Source organism: Microtus pennsylvanicus, chromosome 5 (assembly GCF_037038515.1).
Source record: "Microtus pennsylvanicus isolate mMicPen1 chromosome 5, mMicPen1.hap1, whole genome shotgun sequence".
NCBI lineage: Eukaryota > Metazoa > Chordata > Mammalia > Rodentia > Cricetidae > Microtus > Microtus pennsylvanicus.
This window is the reverse complement of record NC_134583.1, coordinates 6521629-6540613: the sequence shown is the minus strand read 5'-3', so window position 1 is coordinate 6540613 and position 18985 is coordinate 6521629. Positions and strand designations below refer to the sequence as shown.

Below are 18985 nucleotides of genomic sequence, written 5' to 3'. Positions count from 1 at the left end.
AAACTTAGTCTCGTACTGTAGACGGATTTTTTTCAATGTGCTTTTTCTTGAAACAAAAATTCTTTTATTTCAACAGAAAAGGAGACTATTTCTTTGCCTCTTAAGGAATATGTGTTTTAATTGTCCAGATGTGCAAGATGTCTACAGAATAATCCTTGCAATTCTTGTTGGAAAAGGCAAACAATAAAATGAACATTCTCCTTGATTTACATATTTTGTTCACTCAGATAGCATCTATTGGGGTCCTGCTATAAGCCACAAAGAGCTATGCACTGTCAATACCAAAAGGAGTGGAAAGTTTTATCTGAGAAACAAGTAGAAAAGGTAAACTCATGGCAACACAATTATCTTACAACCTGTTAAGTGCTTTGCTAGGAGTGTAGATGACGTCGTGGAATACTAAGCATTCTAGTCTGGGAATCTAACACATGGGAGTGTTAGTTGGCTTCCCAGAATGGGGAGAGAAACCTGAATAGCCTCAGTAAGTGAGTGTCAAGAAGCAGAAAATGGGGAAGGGAATGCACAGTGAGAGAGAACGTGGAATTGAGTGTGGTTAAAGCAAAGAGATCTTGGTCCAAGTTAGAACTGTCACTTGAGTGAGATTGGGAAAATTGTCTGTGAATTGCAAAAGGCAATTGCTGCATCCCCACACGTAAGGGCTTGAAACCATGTTTCTATTCAGTTAAAAAGGCCTCCTGGGCTGTGTGCGTGTGCGTGCATGTGTGTGTGTGTGTGTGTGTGTGTGTGTGTATGGAGGTAGAAGGTGAGGAGAAAGAGGTCAGTACAAAAGGGATAAAGGCAAAGCAGAAGACAGGGAGATGTCATGGCTACAGGAAATGGGGGTGGTTTGGAGTTGGTCTCTGTACCGGTGTGGTGGCTGTTCCTTTCATTTCTGAGTTAAAGATTAAGGACAAAAGCAGCAAGGTTTGGCAAGGTTCAAAGGAAATTCCCACCTGAGCTTCTCTTTCCTTGTCCTTTGTGTGTGTGTGTGTTTCCCCTATCAAAATGGATCCTGTTTGAGACAAGTTCAGAGGGTTTTTAAAAGGAGAAAAAGAAAACAATGGGGCGAGAGTGTGTGTAAGAGAGGGTCCACATGGGCGAGACAAGGAAAGTCCTATGTTTACGATAAAATGAACCCTCCTCTAGTACCTTCCCCAGAGACCATCTCTGCTTTTAGAGTGGGCGGCCCTTTATTCTCAGTGCTCCTGTTTCCCTATACCAGCATGTTAAATGTAGGGCAGGGTTTGGTTCAGATTCTCTAATTCTTCTTTCCCCACTTGTTTAGTGCTTACACTTTCCATGCGTATGTATACATCTTGCCTTTTAAACACAGCGTTTCTCCCAGAGGACACAATGCTTGCATTTCCAACTGCGTCCACATCACTTCCACATTTCTCCTCGATCTGTGGCCTTTGGTTATGCTCCAGGGACTCTGTGGAGGAGCACTCACTAGTCCCCTGTGCCCTTGGACAGCCTTCTTTTTCTTCCTTTGGTGCTAGAGATGACTCCTTGAACTTTTGCCTTCTTGTGTTTATCATTTGGATCCCCAGTCCAAATTGCACTTGTCCTCAACAAGACATTTTCAGATATTTAAACTGCTAGCATATTTCCTAGTGTCTTCAAAAGCGAAATGAAAATCAATGTGGAGGATTTGCTGCTTTGTGTAAGATATTTGGTATCATTCACCTGCATTTGCTTCCTTATAAGGAAAGGAAAATCCAGCAAATACGCACATGAACCAACAAAACAACAGGAAAAGAAGCCATTTTCCTATGGGAAATGGGAGAGGCAGCAGGAAAATTATAATTTTATATTAAATACACTTAAATCTAGCTGATATTTTCATAAGATAATATGAATTTATCATTTAAAAAGTCAGATAATGTCAAAATAACAGTAATAATAAAGTAGCAACAATGCATAACCATAGCTTCCACATCCCCTTTGCCAAGGCATAAATGAAGTGTGAGCATCTTTCCCACAAAGGTTCACAGTGATGCGAGCTTGGTCTACATTGCAGTGCTGTTGGGACATGACAGAATTTCTGGTAGATGAGGACCACTGAGAGCCACTCTGGGCGCTGACAGTGATGTTCATTCTAAGGCTCCGTAGGAAACCAGTTTCTCTTTCTTTGTTCTAAGGTGTAGACTGCTCCACACATGTGTGTACTCCTGCCCCGAGATGCTGTCACCTGCCTCCCTCAGCAGAGGCCAAGGCAAATTGAGATCCCTGCCCTCAATCATTAAACTTCCAGGCTGCTCAGTGAAAGAAACCTCTTTTCTCCATCATATTAATTGTCTGATATTTTGTTATCTCTCTCACTCCCCTGCAGTTGTTTATTTTGATAATGTTCTTTAAATTGCATGAACAAAATCATTATTATCATCAATTTATAAAACTGAAAGTGAAATTCAGCTACCTCAATTATACAACCACACAAAGAGGAATGGTTATTATAACTTTAGTTAAATTTAATCATTTTCACTGTACCATGACTCTAGGAATATTTCTAGCTAATCAGTGTGATGCTTCATAAATATATTTCCATGTTTTTGTCTTCCAAAGCACCAATAATTGCCTTGATTCATAGCCTGCATGAGATCTGGGACTCTACCAAACTCCTAGCCTGAGTTCTACCAAAGAATTGAAAACTTCAGACTCACAGACATTCTCAAAGCTTTCTTCGGTTCAGGTCAGGTAACTGGTGAATCTTTGAGTATGCAGAAAGCAGCAGTCTTTCTGTTCAGCTGTACACAACCTGAGACCGATGCAATACATAGACCTTCCACAAAGACTGTCTAACCCCTCCCTCTCATGTCATGCATTATAAATTTGCTGAAGTTCTAGGTTGCTCTGCATCTGGTGTCGTTCCATCAGGGCAAACACGGCTCATCTGGCCCCAGCTTTTCTATACACGTGCCCATATGCATTTCTGTCATTTTTTCTGTCAAATCAAGTTACCAGGATCAAGACATGCTGAATGCAATACTAGTCTTTTATCTCACAAGTCTCAGAGAAATTGGCAAAGGGCTTTGAATCGGATTTGCTGTGTGAGAATGAAGATGTGGGGGTCTAATTGCTCCATTTATAGACTTTCAGCTTCTATTATCAGTGGTCAGCTACTTTTACAAACCTTGCCTTCAATAAGTCTGATCCCCACGCTATTTAAAGGTTCAGCAATTCAAATACATACTGTTTTTAGGCATGTTTCTGCTGCAACTATCTACTCTGTGGGGATAAGTGACCCTTCTGTATCCATTTTCCATTTTTAAGTTATCGTGTGATGTTAGGTCTAATTTCCCCCAGTTCCTGTATCTGGGTGTATATGGCTACTCAATTCCTAATTCTAATTTTATTTAAGTTTTAGAGGAAGTGGAGATAGAGGCTGTGTTAACTGTAAGTGAATTCATCGCCCCATCTTTTATTCTTGTAGCCTCTAGGTAGCTCCTCCAACAATAGCATGGTCCTAAGGCCATCACCATTCTTAATTCTGTTACAAAATCCACATAACTACATAATTGAGAGAAGATTTTACCTTCACATATATGTAGCATTCCCACTATCTGCTTTTCTCTCCTTTTCTCACAGATAAACCAGAGATATATGATGAGATAAAGTCAGAGAGGATGGAGAGAAAATAGGAAAGGTTTAGGCAAAGAGACAAGGTTCAACTATATAATCTGTTCTAAAAAGTAGAGAGAAGACAAGTGGCAACAGCTAAGGATTAAGAAACATTTATGTTTGGATGAAGATTCAAAATATTTCCAGTGTGAAAAATTTGAAAGGTTATAAAAGAGATTTATGAAGAACTTGCTTTGAGTTATCAATTCGACCATCTTTTTAATGATTTTTGAAGTCTTCAAGTCAATATTAAAGTTCTCTTTAATTCATAGTCATATATAATTGGTGCTTCCTTGAATGACGTTCTGTGTATTTTGTAGAACAAAAGAGGTTATTTATAGTCTTCTAAATTCATGATGTTCAAATCTAAACACAATCCTGTCAGTGTGAAAATTTTAAACATTTTATCATGGAAAGAAGAGCCACATCCTCTTTTAAAAATGCAGGAAAGACCAAAGAAAATTAGATTCAGATTTTGTGGGTCTAGATTTTGTTACGTGAAGACAAAGACAGATTCAAATTAAGATAGTTGAGGTAAATTTTATGCCTAAAAATCAATGATTTATAATAAAAGAAAATTAGTTTTCCTATTTTTAAACATTGTTTTCTGCATTTTAAAAAAATGTCCATTCATTTGGTGTTCATCCTTTGAGCTGTATGGTTATCTCCCAAACATACATGCTTTCAATGGGCATTTCCTTTTCTCAGCAGATGCCCAATAGTTTAAATGCCACATAATTGATGTTATATGTCAAATCATGGTTTTGTTTGGCAAGCCAACTGGAGTATCACTGAGCTACACAGCAGCCCCAAATCAACATTTTTATGCAACTCATTTGAATTCCCTCTTCCTCAAATAAATCCTAAAATACAGATGTGTAAAACAAAAGGGCAAATCTGGTTTTCTTTGGTTGCTTTCTGATCACCTTCAGAGATCCCTGCCCCACCCCTGCTGCCATTGATCACCTACAGTGAATTAATAAAATCGAGTAGGCTAAAGACAGAGATGTTCAGTGTTCTTGACCAGGTTTAGGGTCATAATGAAACTATACAACATTTGTTCACATGTGGTAAAAATAGAGAAAAATGACACCCATCAACTCTACCATCAGATAAGTCAGAGTCAGAAAAGAGAAAAACAATGGCTGAAGAAATGCTTCTGAATGGAGACAATTTCAGGCAAGCAGTTGGCATGGAGTCTGGAGTTTGAGAAGATTTTCATCTCCTAATGCCTTCTCTTGTTTACTTTCTGGTCTGGATATTCCATTGTAAGTAGGTTGTTATGCTATATGATAGCTGTTCTATTTATCCATTGTCGCTTCTATAATTTAGAAACTCATAATTAGCTTCTGGGGGCCTAGGTTTTGCCTCTTGAAGACAAATACAGACTTAAATCAAGAGAGTTTAGGTAAATTTTATGCACAAAAATCAATGGTTTCTTTTGAGAAGAAGAGCGTGACACTTTATGTGTCTAAGAGAGCCAATAACGATATCTGTATATATATTTGAGAGACTTTATACACTTAGACAATACATCAGTTAGCCTCAACATTTGGGACTCTTCAAATGTTCAAGCATCCTGGTGGTGATTCGGAAACTCTCTAGAATCCCGCTCCTTTCAATTTCTCTCCAATACATTGCACTGTGAAGGAGCAGAGTCAATCATTTCAACCCAATGATGTTTAAATTATCATTAGAGAAGTGATGTCTGAGAACATTTAGTTTACCCTAAGAAATTACTATCATCTTCATAGTTAGTAAAAACAAATAAATATTTTTGCACAGTTTCAGAGGCTAGGAATTCCAAGATTATGGGGTAGGCTGTCATGGTGTATGGTAAGGGCTTGCTGAATCCTAAACAAGATCTGCTGTGTCAACACATGGTATGGAACCTATTTCTGCCTTGTCTTCCCAACGTGTTCCGATATCTCCTACCTTACCTTGAAGAGCTGGACTTGGAGAGCTGGACACACGAAGTGGGGGTATACACCATCAGATGAAATAGCTATCAGTGTACAGCTATGCTACACTTCCATAAGATGTGCTTAGATAAATATATAGTTTAATTTCCCAAGTGCCCAGTACTATCTTCTTTCACTTAAATTATTTAACCTGCCGCATACCGCGTCTCCCATCTGTGCTCTATGAGCTATAATTCAGTTCGCTAGCTTCGGGCAAGGGGCTGGAGATTGAGGAAACACACGCAGAGACAGACCAACACAAGGACCTCCAATCATTGGTACAAAAGCCATTCTTTAATAGCACCATGGAGGCTTAAATACCCTGTAGTCAATGGCCAACAGGTGAAAATCCCATCTTCTGATCCTCTAGGCAAAGCACAGGTTTAGTAACTCCAATTAGATAGTTCTAGCAGGGAAGAGCAGCTGAAGGCCAGGACTCAATTATTCCCAACATCAACCCTTAATGCTTTCGATTATAAGAGGATATAGTATTATTTTTTCCATTATCTAAAAGGGGTAGTCTGTCTCCACAGAAAATCCAGTCTTGTCGCATTTCTATGCTCCTGAGCAGTGTCTGTGGATATGGAATGTATCTGGCAGCTCTTGAAGCTGGCCAATCTCCTTTCCCAAGCCAATGGTGGAGATTCATTTGCTTCACTAAGGCAGACTGAACAAAAGGGAACGTTTTCACTTAAATTCTTGGTTATGTTCATACTTTGAGGCCCTTTAGTAAAGGGCTTCTGGTCCAAGGGCTTTTGGTGTCTTGGAGCTAGTTTGACACATCTCTTCAGTCTCAACCAAGGGAGTATTGCTTTCCTAGCTTATGCTGGTATACATGAAAACAAGACGTACACAGATGCCTATATACCTCACAAAGAGGAATAGGTACTTATTTTTATTCCTTAATATTTCCTCTCTTCCTATGTCCTCAGACTTATTATTCCTTCACGCTTTCTTAGCTAGAGAAGAATGATTCTCAACCTCTATTAGCATTCATCTGTATTCTACCAATCTGCAGTCTCCTTGCTTCTTGTTAGTTCTCACAGTACCAAGAAAGAGGGATGTCAACACACACAGGCCCAGCCATGCTGATTTCAGAGACTGAAAACCTGGCACCCAAGTTTCTTTCCTTCTGTTTTTCCTACACCTTGCTGTTACCTTTTCTTTCTTTAGCAAAAACAAAACTTTTATTAATTTCGTCCACTATAGTCACAGTTACCAAAGTTTTCTGTCAAGAAAGCAACGCGCATGCAGCATCCATAATAAGATATCACAAATGGATGGACAGTCCTGAGTTTTGTCTATTTTCACATGGAAGAAATATATTATCACATAAGGAATGCATCTCTGGAGGTGAAAGAAGATAGAGCGGGGCCAGGAGAGAAGTTTCCTTTAGACAGTGAAGTCGCTGCTTGTCTGCAGTACAGTGTGAATGGCAAATGTAATACAGCAACGTGATGAGTAGTGACTGTCACTCGTGCGTTTTTATGCCCTAATGAAATGACTTGTAAATATATTGTCTCTCTTAATTTATGTGAACCTTTTATTCTTTTCACTTCTCAACTGAGCAAATCAGGGATTGCAGGTGTTAAACTGTTCAAAGACCGATAAATAGTACATCAACAAATAGACTTCAAATCCAAGGACAGTCTGGGATCCCAACTCTCTACTGCCTTGCAGTACTGCAATTAGATATATTGATGACCGAGGTGATTGAGATAATTTTTTTTATCAAATTAAATTGAATGAATAGATTGATATGGGAGTCCCTTCTTAATTCTGACAGTTCTTAGCGAACACACCTCTGATGGCAAGATTTCTACTAAATGCCACAAGATGTTATGTGTTAAGGAGTAAAGGAATCAAATGTAGTAATGAGATCTATAAATGCTTTAATGTTTAGTCAAATAAAGTAATAGCAAAATTTCTTAATTAAAATAGCACTATATCTCTCCATTTAAAATTAGCCTATAACTACTCTAGTATTAGTCTCTACTCACCCTTGCTTAACAGACAGTTTTTAGTGTCTGACTCCCATAGAGAGTGTGCAATCTACTGGTACCATACTTACATATAAATAAATATTTATGTTATGTTTGTACATATTAGAATTTTATGGAAATATATTTTGTATTGTCAATTGGTAATTTATCCTGATATACAAGCACAAATACACAATAGCCAAAACTAAGCCATAGATGGATATTAAATATGTATAAAATACTTCATTAATTTAAATAAAGTAGTTATTATCATACAAAGGAGTTAAAATTATTTGAGAGTAGACATATGAACACAGATAAACAATGTTGAAGACATCATACTTACCTGTCAGCTATAACAAAATCAAGGATCCATTATAGTAGCTAAGGGTTCTTATTGAGTTATCAGGCAATGTTAGAAAAGGGAGGACCAATAAAGTTTGGGTAGAAGGAATTACAGTGATGTAGTCCTGTATGCACTGTGCATTCAATGAATATCATTAATAAATGCATATAAAAGATGGACAAATAAATACAACCAAGCAAGTGGAAAATATTGAATATTTCTATCGATACAATATTGTCAAATTTTTATTCAGCTAATATATTCAATTATAGTGCTATGTTTTGTTAAAATTTATGTTGTAATTTCTATACAGTGTGGGGAAAATAAAACATAGTATCCTCTGTTATCCATGAAGAGATGAAGGTATTTAGCTTTGCTACTTGTATACTTTGCTTTATATTGACATGTGCTCAGACATTATGGAAAGTACCAACCTTGAATGCTGCATTTTGCTTCTTTGACTTCATCTAGAAAATGAAAAAGGAAAGAAAAATATTAAAGTTAGAGACAATTGAAGCCATAGACATACTAAAAAAAAGGCCATCTTTAAAATAATTTAGTTAAGTTTCCCCATTTTACTTAGCATGAAAACAAACATTTAGTTGTGGAGAAAAAACCACTGGTAAAACTTTCTACTCTAATGATGGGCCTTTACTATTTTGGTAGTTTGCTTCTGTATAATGTCTTAGTGGCATAGCAATTATGGGAATGGTTAACAAAAATGACAAAACAAAACTTTATAAAAAGGAAAATTATACAGACAATGCTTAGTCAATTCATGTAAGTATGTCATCATGATACATTTTTCCATAAATCAGGGAAACATTATTTTTGAAGGACATTGCAATAAACTCTGCTGAATGCTGATCAGAACCACAGACTTCCCATCTTCCTCTTCACTTCGCTAGTAGTATGGTCTCCCCTACGGACCAAGTGATTATTGTGTTGTTTGTAATAACTGTTCTACATTCCTTATGGAAATTATAATTATGATGGTGAATATTCAAACTGCAAGCCACGTTTCTCAGGGAAATTGTAATTAAGATAATGCAGCATTTCCCGAACTAATGTTTTCAAGTTGTTTTTCTCTTTGAGAAACAGGAAGTGAGAAGAAAACACTGAAATCAAACACCCTTTTGGGATCTCAGAAGTGTCTTTAGGCCAACAAGAGATGCTGTTATTTGTAACGTGTCACTACCAGGTTCACATGTGTCACACGCACAGCACACATGCATTTCATAGGGAAATATCTAAATTACATAGGTTTCTTATTTTTTTTTATTTATTTTATTTTTTTGGTTTTTTGAGAAAGGGTTTCTCTGTAGCTTTGGTGCCTGTCCCAGAACTAGCTCTTGTAAACCAGGCTGGCCTTGAACTCACAGAGATCCGCCTGCCTCTGCCTCCCGGATGCTAGGATTAAAGGCGTGCGCCACCACTGCCCGGCTCATAGGTTTCTTATTTAACTCACTTAACCATCTTATGACGTAAGTAGAATTCTGACTTTATAAATAAAAGACTTGAGCCTTGTTTTCAACACCATGATCTGAAGTCTGACACATTAATACACATAACATCACCTTACTACTGTCCAAAATTAGTTTTTATATATGTGTAATAACTTATTTTGCATACAAATAATTTTGTGGAATAGATGTCAATACGTAAGCTTATCTTAATAGATATAGAAGTGAATTTCATTCCCATATTAAGAATATTAGTGCAGGAAATGCTTATAGAATGCACACACATTTTGGCAAAAAGAAATAAATTTTTAAATTATTCACATTAGAAGCACAGACAACTAAATATTCAGATTATAACTCTTCAATGAAGCTACCAATCACAAGGTTCAAGGCCAGTTAACATGAGCCTCACTCAGCAGGACAGGCAGCATGTGGTTTTGACAGCAAGAAGAATGCAAATCACAGCCTTTTTATTAATCAGCCCAGATCACACCTTCTATGCACAAATCCTTTATGGACAGTTTAAATCTCACAACTGCAATACAAGTGATATTTGCTTTAATTCAATAAATTAAGTTCATCAACTTCATTTGCTTAAATTTGCCAAGTTATCATGTGTTCTTTTATAGCTTGGCACATTGAGTAGATTTAATTAAAAAATAAAAACCAAACAACAACAACAACAACCTAGAGTAAAATTAAAAGGGAACTAAGAAACAAAAGGAACACAAAATAAGAAATAAAATAAAGAAGACTGGAATACATAAATTAGTGTGTTTTCAGAATTTACTCTTGTTACTGTCTTACATCATGCACAATCTTAGAATGTCCAAGATCTACTTATTTTTCAGCTTTATTATATTTCAACTATCTTTTCAAGAAGTCCCATCTGTTTCCCACATCATTTATTTTTATCCTTTTAAGACATCTTCTCCATTCCTCAGTAGCTCTCATCTGTTCCATGAGGACCATTTAATGATTTGCCCCAATTTCTCACACATGAGAAAGTAGATGAGCGATCCAATTTAACAGTCACAGGAAGCAGTATTGATCCTCAATTTTAGCAAGATCCTTCAGAACAACTAACCAACCATTTGTCTGATTAGTATTTCAATTACTTTCAACTGAGAAAGAAAAATAATTACATTTGTCTAGACCCAAAACTTATTCCCTAAGACATTTGGTGAGCCTGTTTTAGACAAGGTCTTGAACTCCCTGTTTTAGCCAAGGTTGGCCTTGAACTACCAATCTCCCAGTATTGTCCTCTGGGGAGAGGTGATGGCTGGTATGTGTCACTATGCCTGGCTGGCATTCAGCATTGTTTAGAACTATAGCTCTCATGTTTATGACATCAATACATAAAGACACATATTGGTACTGAAGGCAAACGAAATTTTTGAGGTGAACTGAGGTACAGCAGAGGCTAGATAATCATTTTATGTACTCAGCTCAGTACATATGGCATGAACCAGGAGACGCTACCCTGATTAAGTAACAACAGGACAGTCTTCTAAAGAGATGATTGAGGGTGCAAGTACAACTCCATGTTGAAGCACTTGCCTAAATGTGAGTGACCCTAGGTTCAATCCCTACTCCTCCCAAACAATGGTACAGAAGAAGTGTCTCACAATTGTGAGATACTACTGTAAGGATGTATTTAAATACTTAAGAATCAATGACTCTTTCCCCCTCTACGTCTTCCAAGGATAGGCTGTGTGTATCTGGGAACCTAGGCAGGGAAATCTGGGTAGTTAATATACCATTATTCCTGTTGGCTAAGCAAGGAAATTGTTTTCCATTCCTACAAACTGGGCTCTGTGCCTGGAACTACCCTTGTTTGCAAAGGGGAATTGCTTCCATGTGGTGACAGAATAGGAGGTTCATTAATCATAAGTTATTGTAGATTTCAAAGAACAATTGTAACTATTTGGATACCCATAGCAAACCACTGGGAATAGAGGCAGAAGCTGCTAAACCATCAAGGGCAAAAACGGGGCTATAGCCACAGAGAGGACAGGAGATGCCTGGCATTGAGGTAAGCCACCTGTGTTTTTTAAACTTTCCCAGCTTATTTTTAATAAGCTATAGTAAAATACTGTAGCCAGTGTATGTAATGGTGAGAAGGGTTTTAGACTTTTGGCTGGTGTCACTTCACAAGGTGAACCACCGCAGTCAGTGGAGATGCTGGCTGAACACAGTGGATTCTAGCATGGACGGTAGAGGAGAGATGATAAGACAATACAGGAATCAGCTGCAGTCTTGAGATAATCCCAGAGATAGACTGCTTCCTAGTAATCTTCCTCATGAGTAGGCACAAGATGGGATCCCATCTCTAAGAAGAGAAGTAAACACACCCCACTTCCCTAATGCCTACCTATCTCCAAGAGATGACTGCTTGCAAAGGAAAAATTAGTTTTATCCAGTGAGTTTTACCATAGAGCAGTAGATGTCCATCACAAAATGAACTCAATGGTATCTTTGAAGGCTGTTTGTCTCTTAATGTTTACCAGGGCATTTTTTTTTTGTTGCTGTTGCTACTGCTGTTGTTGTTTTATCCTTACAGGTCATTTGCATATATAGTATTGCTTCCAGTTTTGTGGATTTTATGGGAATCCTGGATGTGCTGATGTGTAGCTCTCTTTGCTTCTGTATATGTTTCTTGTGCTTTTTCCTGGCTCCTTCTCTTCTCTTTCTTTTGTCTTATTCAGATTTTTGTTTTCTCTTATTCTATTATTATTCAGGAGATTCCTCTTTGTTTTCTAAGAGGAGACAAGGGTGTGGCTGCACATGGAGGTGTGGTCAGGGGAACCTCAGGGGATCTTGGGAAGAAGAGATGTCACCAGAATATATTGTATATAAAAATATCTATTCTCAATGTGAGAAAAGTAAGAATTCAAAAGAGAAAAGAAAAAATTCTACTCTCAATGTGAGAAAAATAAGAATTCAAAAGAGATAAGAGAAAGATATGCTTACTCATTGTGGTGGCCGCAGGAAAGATGGGCTTCAGGAAAGGTGGCTTTCTAGGATTTGGTACAAGTTATTGTCACATACCACCAACAGATACAAAGCTGTAGATGCTGCAGGCTGTCGTTGTGCTTTTTCTTGAGACCAGTACTCATGCCCTCAGCTGCCCCAGGGAGTGACTGATGGATGTTCAATTTTAACTTCTTCTTCCCAGACTGTTTTTCCCTCTGCCAGAGGGAGTGAATGGTGACTGAGATTTTTCTCCTCCTAAAGACAGCTCCCATGGAACTACTCCTCCTTTATTTGATTTGAGACACCTACATAGGTGCCTCATAGTGCATAGATCCTGTGTGCATAGTACAATAAACTGCCTGCAATATTATTTCTACTTCAGAAATTGTTAGGGAAATTTATCTAAATCAAGATTACAGAATTCAGGAGACATAGATCTAAGAGTGGAACATGGCTGTGTGTGGCTCCAAAGACCATATCCTTCCCATTATAGCTCCCCATATCCATTTTAGAAAAGCTTAAACTAGTTTGCAATGCATTTTATCTATGCAGTAGGTATAAACAATGATGATATACTTAAGACTGTAAATAAAAAGGCATTATTCAAAGCTATGTAATACTGGCAAGTATGTTGTTAGAAGATCAACCTAATTTATATATGACTATTAAATAAGAGGCATTTACTGAGATAAATTGGTAATTATATAACTATACTGACTTATAATAGCTTATTAAAACATAATGTATACATGAATTTGCACATGTAAGTATGCATGTATTACTATATATCTTACAAAATGTATCTCAAGACTAATGGAAGACTCTTATGACCAAAATTCCTAATTATGCGAGCCTGTTTTAAAAAGCCATATGATAACTTTTAGCAGCTTAATTTTTCTGGTGCAAAAAGATTCAAGACTTCTCTGTTCTAGGAACTTGACAGATTAGTTATGGGACAAGGTCTTACATTTTATGCTCTAAATGCAAGGGTTTTATCAGGCATGAAATTTAGTCAGAACAGTTTATAGCTCGGTAAAACATTACTCGAGGCAGCTTTTACAATCAGAACACAAGGGTTACCTAATTCTAATGCATTTTTTTTCAGAAAGTGTGGTTAGGATTTTCTAAGCACTGACCAATACTTCACTCAGTTCTTCAGTTTTATTCCTTTATTTTATCCATCAACTCTAATTCCAGGTAAATATTATCATGATTTTTCTACTGAAGTGTGTGTGGCATCAAATGCTCATTCATATGAATCCAGTACTACCATGGACTTGGGAGAGCTTAAACATAAAAACACATGTGAAACATCATATTAAATTCCTCTAAGAAAAAAATGACATAAAGAAATCCCAAGAGATGTATTAGAAGTGGATGTGTGCAGTGTTCATTAATTGTACACAAGGAAGGACTTTCTACTTTTGGGGTATTACTGTATCAAGCTAATGGATAAAAAATAATGTTTATATTATTTTAATGGGAAATATTTTGAGGGTTTCTCATATACAAGAGGCACTTGAAAGGTTGCAGTTGTGGTTACTGGCATGGCATCCCCATGAAAGCTGCATGCCAACTCTGTGCCATATCATATAGCCTTCTTCAGAAACATGGAACTAATAAAGGACTTCCCATGAAGAAGTAGGTTTGGCTTATCATGCTCCACTGAGTGAGCTTTGAGTTGAACACAGTACCTGACCTACAGGAACACTTTTAGGCTATTGTCGGCCTAATAATTGATAAGAAATGCACAGAGTAGACTCTAATTTTATTTCAGAAACATTTGTTTATTAAACAGGTTCACTTCATGTAAACCTATAAACTTCAGAAAGACAGAAACATATTATATCCATCCATTACTGTTGAGTTGAGGGTGTCTTAGCTAAGATCTTTATTGCTGTGAAGAGACACTATGAACATGGCAATGCTTATAAAGGAAAAATAACATTTAATTGTGGCTGGTTTGCAGTTCAGAGGTTCAGTCCATTATCATCATGGTGGGATATGGCAGGTTGCCGGTAGACATGATGATGGAGAGATAGCTGAGAGTGCCACATCTTGCAGGCAACAGGAAGGCATCTGCGGTATTGGGTGTGGCTTGCGCATATGTGATACTCAAAGCACACCCTGAAAGTGACATACTTCCTCCAACAAGGCCATACCTACTGCATCAAAGCCACACCTTCTAAGAGTGCCATTCCCTTTGGGATCCATTTTCTTCAAACCACTGTGGGAAGGCACAAAGATATGTATGGCCTACTTAAAGGAACGTTATTTTGATTGTTAATGTGGTACACCTGAGTTCACCAAGATGCTCTGCAGTGAACAGTATCTTAGATGCAAGGGTAATAATCACATTTTCCCACAACTCCTAGAACAGTACATCGTAACATGGTACATTTAACATCACCATGTTACATGCCAACAAAACAGACAAAAAGATAACAAATTCATAAGCACACCCCATCCCACCAACCCACAGATAGACATGTGTGTGCACATACACATATATACAAGCACACCTATATATATATGCAAATATACATACACATAAAAACACACCCACACATGCAAATACATGTACATAAACATACCCACACGCACAAATACAGATCTATAAACCTACACATACACAGCACTCACAAATGTACACACACAAATGTACACATGCACACATGTGCACATATTTCCCTGGAGTGTTTTTATAACATAAATGTTTATGCATATCAGTTATTATCAGAGTGAAAATTATTTAAGAACATTATTTTTAAAATATGTTGTGATTTATTAAATTTGTAAATGAGCAGCAGAGTAGTTGGACTAACATAAACATTTATATGGTGATCTCTGAATAAACCAGGGTGTTTAAAGAACCAAGAGAGGTGATTGGACAAGAGGTAGCATTTAGTGTGGGTTGTAGTGGAAACAACCACAACAGAGTGAAAGCATGGCTGTTTGTTTAGTATTGATTGATGGGGTCCCAGTGACAGAACTGGAAAATGTTACCCCAGTTAACTACTCAGAAATCATTTTTGTCTAATGTACTGGGGAAGTAGAGTCATGTGGTGAATGATGACTGAAGGCTGCTCTGTTTCTAGAAGACACTTTTCCTTGACTCGAGTCACCAGTGAAATCTCAAGACAGCTGACTCTGTATCCCCAAACAACAGTATATAATACAATTTACAACCAAAGTACACAGCTGAAGGATGACTGAGCAACAGCAGGGAATATGATGTGCTTCACACATGGGACACAACTTTATTAGTCTACCTACAGGGAGGCACCAGAAAAAGACAGAAAACAATGCTGCTGTATTTATAGTTGTCTTAGGAAGACAAAAACATCATATTTTGCTTAGGGTACCACATTTCCAACATCTCCAAACAAATGGAGCAAAGTTCATCTATAAAAATAACTTAATAAAGTTCACAATAATATGAACGATAGCAGAAGGACTTGAACATGCCTGGAGAAGGCATGCAATTTGTACTGGAACATGTGAGTAAGTGTAGTAGTGTTTTATGTGGAATTTTGACATGATCTGAGGAAGAATACTGTTTAAAATCTGCCTCACGGTGGCTGGAGTTTTCCAGAGTTACTTGTTCTTTATGACAGGGTTAGGCAACTCCAGGCCATGTGCTTTGGTTAGATATTTTCTCTGGTCTCCTGCTACAACAGTACAGTAGCAGTAGACAGTCCCTACAACCTACAGAGAGACTAGACTTACAATCTGACTATGGCAATCCTTGTTTTAAGAGGTAGCCAATCCATTTACCCATCTACCAAACACTCACTTATTCATTCATCATTCACCAAGCAATTTAAGAATAGAAAAATTGTCTAGTAGATGGCAGAGGATGATAGTACAGAGATCCAACATTGTCTGTGACTTTGTCTTGGTACCAGGTTCTCCATCAGTACAGTAATAAATTGAGTGATGACTAATGGGATATTTCTGAGATGCAAAATTCATGCATTAAGTTTTTGGACCTAATGCTTTCAGTGCATTCTTTGATGTCTAAGATGATTTAAGGAGGAAAGCTTCCTGTAGAAAAGGGTCTTGAGAAAACCACTTCAATGAGAACAGACTCAGAAACTGACACTAAAGTGAGCTAAGAATGGAGCAGTGTCAATGTGAGTGAGTAGAGAATAAAAAATAGTCAAATTGGATAAAAAGAAATGGCAGAAGTGAGGCTGTGAAGAAGAGATATATCTGGAAAGATGAGGAAAGACATATCTTGGACAGCATTCCATGACAAACCTATTATAATATTTTCCAGGAGATTTTGTAGTCCAGAGGAGGCTAAAAGATCTTTTAAAAATGTATTAAAAGTTGAAATTTTGTTAAAAGGCAATCACACAAGCAAAGTGATGTTTTGGGAATATTGATAACAGTGTATAGCATGGACTGCTCACAGAAGACAGAGGCTATGTCTGCCTCACAGTGATGTCAGATGATCATACAGGAGATGGTATGTGGACATGTATACTACAGCTCATATTGCAAAAGCCACCTTTAGTCCTTTTCCAAAATAGTTATCTATTGTCTCCAGAAATCTTGGTCTTTTTAACATCTTGTTTTTCTCTTAATACAACTACATTTTAATATATAATCATACCACTACATCAGACTGGGAGCATTACAGTATAATGAAGGAAGTCTCTAGATTCAGAGAGACCTAGGTAGATCCCAGCAGACATAGTCTTAATAGACAAAACATGGATAAGTTTCTCAAATCATTTGAGTGATCCCCATTTCATAGATAAGGGAACTGAGACTCACATGATTACAAATCTTAGAATTTATTTTGAGAATCTGTGAGCTTCCATTTCCTAACTCATAGTCTTCTGATTATCCAGCTATTTCAATATACTAAATTCATCAACAGTTATACTCAAATTATAGAAACATTATCAGAATACTTCAGACATCTAAATTTTAATTTTGAGGATTGGAATGGAAGCTTTCATGAGAAACATTTATTAAATATGTCTTTGCAAAAGAATTGCATCGATAATTATCATCATTAAATGAGATTAGCTAAACAACTACAACACAATGTGGGCTATTAATATATACTCATTTATATTAAGGACAGAAATAATACCCATAGACAGAATGAGCTGAACACTAATGAGGTATACTTCATATTTCCTATTTGCATGTAAGCAATAATTACAGCACGTACTTGAATCTCACAGGCATTCATTTACATGTTATCTACAGCTTTTAATATTTAATTCTGTCTAAAACGGTAGTGTCCCCCTTAGCCCTGTAAAGCATGTGGCGCACGTCAGAGGACACAGCAAAACCTAGAAGTTCGTAGTACATGCTTTGCTTTTAAATAGCCTCAGCATGACTCTTCAAATTGCTATAAAATATTTGCCACATTTTGTGGCTTCTGTGCCTTAATTTCCAAATCTGTAAAATAGAGCAAAGAATAAGCTCTGCCCACTGGATTATAAGAAGCATCTAATGAATCATTCAGGCTAAAGTGCTAGTGCCCTGGTATCACTAAATCAATACTGTCTTTATTTTTCACACTTTTTGTGTATTTCCAAAAACAATGAGCACCTAGGAGCTTGCAGAGACAGTAATAATGGAATTATATTTCCACTCCGTAGACTGGTGCTTCTCCATCTCAGTCTATAGTCCAGTTCTCTGGGTCCAGTTCTCACATCAGATTTCTTCATTTGTTCCTTGCTTAGCACAGAGGTTGCTAACTTAGCATCTGCTCACAGCCATTTGCTGGTGGCTTCTGCTGGAACTGCAGCCAGCACTCACACTTCACTTCTACTGCCATACAGAGGACCTCCAAGCTCTTCTGTGCATGAGACACTAGACTTCTGCATCTTATTTTCTACACCAGTCTTCTACCCAGAATGCTTTCTTTTTCTTCTTTTCTTGCACAGCAGACTTAAGAAAGGGGAGTCTGTGTGCTCAGTGGAAGAAGGTCACTTAGTTTAGGACAACCTATTCATTTAAGGAAGTAGAGACTGAGAAGCCCTTTGGATTCTAGAGTAAGAAGTCACTGTTTAGGTAACCTTGGAAGGAAACATGCCACACATAGAAATTCTCATTTCAAGAAGCTATGAATATATACATGAATATTGAGGAACAGCCTCCATGTCTAAACTATGAAATTAATGTTGAAGTTGACTCATGTTAATGACACTTGGCAATGTAATTCTCTGTAAGAACATCTGTACAATATTTCAGAGAGTCCCAAGAGTGTTTGGAGAGAGGGAGAGAGTCAAGCAGATACAACTATATGAAATTAATTAAACAGACACTTCATTGTAAGGAAGCTGTGTGCTGGAAAGTACAACTGTTTTGAATATGCGTTCCCCTCACCTCAGTGTTCAGGTTTGCCTAGCAATCTCAGGTTTAGAGACAATTTGAGGCTAAGCCACATGTAAATTTATGCAAATTCAGAAAAATAAACTTATAGAATGTGAGGCCAGGATTGTAGCCATAAAACATTGTCCTTATTTTCATTATCTCTAAAATAGTCTTATATAAACAACAGATATATTCATAAAAATTAAATTACAATAAATTACTGTATTATTGACTTGTATTTTGCCTAACTTATTTTAAATGATTTGAAAAGAGTAATTTTAAGTAATTAAT

At 37.2% G+C, this 18985-nt stretch overlaps 1 protein-coding gene across 9 annotated transcripts in view; it reads right to left on the bottom strand.

The window, feature by feature from the left end:
* The window catches only part of Lingo2 (leucine rich repeat and Ig domain containing 2), a 1060547-nt gene that overhangs the window by 358115 nt on the left and 683447 nt on the right, over nucleotides 1-18985 (bottom strand). For all 9 annotated transcript variants that reach the window (XR_012910565.1, XM_075971228.1, XM_075971227.1 and 6 more), the window contains one exon: nucleotides 8345-8377. The gene's annotated coding sequence lies outside the window, so the exon portion shown is untranslated. The remainder of the gene's footprint in view (nucleotides 1-8344; nucleotides 8378-18985) is intronic.